Source organism: Magnolia sinica, chromosome 11 (assembly GCF_029962835.1).
Source record: "Magnolia sinica isolate HGM2019 chromosome 11, MsV1, whole genome shotgun sequence".
NCBI classification, from domain to species: domain Eukaryota; kingdom Viridiplantae; phylum Streptophyta; class Magnoliopsida; order Magnoliales; family Magnoliaceae; genus Magnolia; species Magnolia sinica.
The window spans coordinates 7,753,435-7,758,709 of NC_080583.1; positions in this window are offsets into that span (position 1 = coordinate 7,753,435).

Consider the following 5,275-nt stretch of genomic DNA (forward strand, 5'->3'; position numbering starts at 1 on the left):
TCGTGAGATGGTTGATTATGAATCTAAATAACGGTCCAGATATCAATTGGAGTTAGATGTGTCTATGTTGCTTGCAGAAGAATCCCATAAAATAACATTTAAAGTGATCTTTTGGTAATGCTGGAATATTTACTAAGAGAGGTATTGAGTGAAGGAAATCATATAAGATCTAAGTCAATAATGTATAAATTATGAAAGTGTTAGAATTAAGGAGAAAAATTACTACTTATATAAAAGATTGTAAACTGATGAAGACAAATTAATAAAAAAGATTTAAAACTAAATTAACATAATCAACTATCAGATTTAAAGGGTTTCTTAGGCAACATAGGTGAGAAAAGGCGATTCACTTGATGATCGGCAAGTGTTGTTGTTTGTGGTTCCATAAGAGAATCTAATCCATCAATGGATTTTAGATTCGGGTACATCGTTCCATATGATACCACACATGGATTGTTTTCATACATATCGATTATGTGATGACAACACATGATGATAACGTGTGTAAAATTGTGGGGATTGGAGGTATCATAATGATTATGTTTGATGGTATAACATAGTTTTAAGTATGTGAGGGTATATTAGATGTGCGAAAGAGTTTTCTATTATTGGAAATATTTGATAGAGATAGCTACAAATTTTTTTTTTTTTTTGAGAAAATGATTGATTGAAAGTTGTAAAAGAAGAGCGGTACTTGTGAAAGGAGAATTGTGAGTGGTCTATATTGGTTGATCAAAGATACTTGGTTGGTAATGTTATTGTTATTAATGTTATGACAATCTGCTACCATTTAACAAAAGTAAGGATATATATTTTCGGTTATAGTGCTGCTTGGGCGAACTTCACCGCCAACTCCACGGCGACTACAGGGCGCACCATCATCGCCCCCCTTCCTTCAGCGGACGACCCCAACGGACAAGATAAGGAAAGATGTGAGGTGGATTGGGGAGCTATGACGAATCAGAGAAACAGAGGAGAGGGAGCTAGGGAGCCGCAGTTAAATGAGTGGCAATTGGTTTAGCCCAGGAAATCCAGGGGAGGAGAATGGAGCCTGTTCGTTGCCAATCTTACTTTCGACATAAAGGAGGAGGATCTAAGGAAAAGATTTAGCCGATTTGAGGATATCAGTGATATATACATCCCCACCGTTACGCTATCGGGAAGGAAGCGAGGCTACGCTTTTGTTAGATTTCGACACAAGGGAGAAGCCCAAACAGCCAAGGAGATGCTCAACGAACGATTCATGGGGAGAAGGAGAATGTTTGTCAATGATGCTGCTCAAAGATCTTCACCTAAAAACTCACCTCCTTTTTCCCTAAAACCCCACCCAAAGAACCTCTCAACATCAACCCACCCACGAACGGCATCCTTACCAGGGCAGATACAGACCCTGCTCGACCCACACTCACAGGCCCTGCCTATGCATCTACGCTTCGACCCCCCAACCCTCCGGTTCCATCTAACGCCGTTATTATCCCCAAATGGGTATTCGACAAGGGCAAGGCTAACCTGCATTATGCTCTTGTGGGTGAAGTTTCAGGAGCAGAGGATGCTTCTAGTCGACTGACCCTTGCCATATCATCTTCAAATTGCAAAACCTCCCAATCCCAGATCTACCGAATCTCTGAATCAGCCTATCTCCTTAGCTTTAAGTCCAAAGAAGAGCTCCTTGCCTTCTCCAGAGCTCAGACCCTACATAAAAAAATTGGGATTAAAGAACCCTCGATCGTGGAGCCCAGCAATGCAGGTGCCAGGTAAGGGCTCCTAGATTCGGATCACAGGCATCCCCATCCATGCTTGGAGCGAGCACACTATTGGTCTGATAGCTGAACAAATGGGGACTGTTATAGATCTGGACAGAGAATCTTTGGAGGGCTCCAACAGATGGTATGCCCGAGCCAAGATCATTCCTCACCGAGAGACTCAACCATTTCAGATCTCAAAGCTCTTGGTGGAGGGGAGATCCTATCAGGTGTCCTCTCTCTTTGAATGTAGTTGTCACTTGAATGGGGAAACCAATAGGTGCCATATGGGCCCGACTGCTAACGTTGTGCAAGAAGAAACCAAGGGATGGGTTGCCCATACTTTCGGAAACAACCAGACTTTGGCTGACTAGGCCTCTGGCCACAACTCCCAGAAGCCGGATGACCAATTTCCCATGCTGATTGAATTAGCGCAGCAGCTCGGGAGCTCAGTATAGAATCAAACCAGCCACATGGAACCTATTCCACCTGCTTGATAGCATGCCTCAACTACTCCTTAGCCGGCAGATGCAATGTTCGACAACAACAATTCTCAAGATCTACAGCTCCGAAGCTTAGTACAGAATCAAAACAATCATATGGAACCACCTCTACCTGCTCGTCAGAATGCCCCAACTACTGCTCAGCAGGCAGACGATATGCTCGCCATCAACAGCTCCCAAGATTTGCAAAGACAACTCACCACCTCAAGCCTCAACCACCAGGTTCTTGATCTACCCCCTCTTCAGGAAATTTTCAGAGGGAAGGACCAGCCAAAGAGAAACAGTGAGGCTATCCCAACTGACTCAGTGGAGCAAGAAGAGTCTCAACACTTCAGCCATTTGGACCGACACACCCTCTTATCCTTAGCAACAAATAGGCCTGCCCTCAGGCCAGGGTCCCCTAAGACAACTCAGAATCACCACCCCACCTCCTAGACCTAGCCTAGTAAGGAAGTTATTGGTGATTGGGACCAGTGGCTCTCTGGCATTAAAAATCTATTCAATGACAGTTCGGGGAGATTGATCTCCACCCACTCTATTCCACCCCACCACCCATTCACGCAGGCAGTAGACTGTCAAATCGCACATCATGAACCATCAGAAACCAGTGTGCCAAGAAATGAGTGGCAGATCCAAGCCATAGACAATGGAATAACTGAAGAAGGTTTGATTGAATCAAACCATACAGGGGCAGCTGACAGACATGGCCACACTCTAGATGCGACAGGGCGTCCAATAGGTACAAAGGCCTTCAAGGAACTGACATTATGGGTGGACATCCAGGCCGCAATAGACAATGGGGAGGCATTCTCTTCCAACTCAGGCATTGATACTGAAAAAGAAACAACAGATCAGGGAAAGAAGAAGAAAAAAAGCAAGAGCCTAACCAAAACCAGCAGGATGATTAGGACAAGCCACTGCTTGAGAAGCAAACAACGACGGGCTGAGAACAGAGGATGGGTTTCTAATGAGTAACATCCTATCATGGAACGTGCGTGGGGTAGGCAATGCTCAGACAACCCACTGCTTGAAAAAGATTGTCAGGAAACACAATGTTGCGATTCTTCTGATGCAAGAGCCGATGCTGAGAGACTCTAGGCGATCCATAGTGGCTTCAAGACTAGGTTTTTCTCACCACATTGCTGATGAGAGTGGGGATAGTAAGATCTAGATTTTGGGAAAAGACCATGTCCAAATACATTTTATTAGATCCAGCAATCAATCGATCACCATCTCGGTAAACTCCTCGTCTTTTCCCTCTCCTATCACTATCACGACGATTTATGCCAGCTGCAATAGGGAATCAAGGAAGCAACTTTGGGAGGAGTTGAGAGGTTCCATCAGAGCTACATCCGGTCCCTGGCTAGTATGTGGCAATTTCAATGCTACTATCAGTCCGGAAGATTGTATTGGCGGCGCCCCTCTCTTCACGGGAGCAATGCGGGAGTTCCAGGATGCTATCAATGACACAGGTCTTATAGATGCTGGCTTTCACGGCCCTCCCTTTACCTGGTGCAACAATAGATCAGGCTCTAGCTGCAAATGGGTTCGCCTGGACAGAATGTTCACAAACTTTGATTGGTTGGAGGTTCTCCCTTCTTTTAGAGTTCACCATTTACAATGCATGTTTTTAGACCACTCACCTCTTCTGCTCTCCTTCCTAGATGAGGTAGCAGTTTCTCAGAGGTCTTTTAGATTCCAACGGATGTGGACGATTCATGAAGATTTCAGGAACACAGTCGAGAGAAGTTGGCAAACAGAAATCTGCACCACTCCTATGTACAAATTCTACATCAAGCTGAAAATTCTGAAGACTTAGCTAAAAAAATGGAATAAGGAGGTGTTTGGTGATGTTTATAGAAACGTCCATCTAGCGGAGGCTGAGGTTAATAGAGCAGAGCTCTCGTTCACAGATACGAAGATGGAAGTTGACTCCATTTTACTGCAGCAAGCGTAGGAAAAGCTGAATTGTGCCCTCCTCCATGAGGAGATTTTCTGGAAACAGAAATTCGCATTGCATGGCTGGCCGAAGGAGATAGAAATACCCATTTTTTTTTCACAATTTCATTCTAGACAAATGCAGGAATCTGTCCATTAAAAGCCTCAATTTGCCCTCCGGGTAGGTCTTAGAGAAGATAGAAGCTAGCTATTGAAGATGAAGCTGTCCGTTATTTCCAGAACCTGTTTTCGACGGAAGGTGTAAACTCCAATGGCAATCTCCTTGAGTGCATACCAAAGCTAGTAACAAATCAGATGAACACGGCCCTGTTGAGACCTCTATCGCTTGACGAAGTAAAGGAGGCTATCAACTTTATTCCTCAGGATAGCGCTCCTGGTCCGGATGGGTTTGGAGGAGCGTTTTTCACATCCTGTTGGGGCGTTATTGGCGATGATTTGTTTGAGGTAGCGAAAGATTTTCTATGAGGCGGACCAATACCTAGAGCGTTCCAATGCACTCAGATATGTCTTATCCCCAAGAAAAGAAACCCTGACTATATAAAAGACTATAGACCCATCAGTCTATGCAACTGTGTCATGAAGGTTTTTTCTAAAATTTTATCTGCTAGATTAGCTCATATCCTCCCAGCTCTGATTTCTGAAGAGCAAGGAGCTTTTGTCAAAGACAAATTGATAACGGAAAACGTGTCCATTGTGAGGGAGATGGCTCACGAGATTGACAGAAAAGTCTTCGGGGGCAACATCATCATTAAGCTTGACATGGAAAAGGCTTATGACAGGCTCAAGTGGGACTTCCTTACCCAGGTTTTGTAAAAATTTGGCTTCCACTCCCAGTTGATAACCCACCTTGAGCGATGCTGGAGGGATGTGTGGTTCTCTGTTCTAATTAATAGCAAAAGCTTTAGCTTTTTCTAAGCAGGGAGAGGTCTCAGACAGGGGGACCCGCTGTCTCCTTCTCTGTTCATCCTAGCAGCAGACATTTTCAATAAGGATATCTCACATATTTTCTTGTCAGGAAGATGTCAAGCCTTCAAGCTCCCCCGTAACTGCCCTCCTATTTCTCATATATTT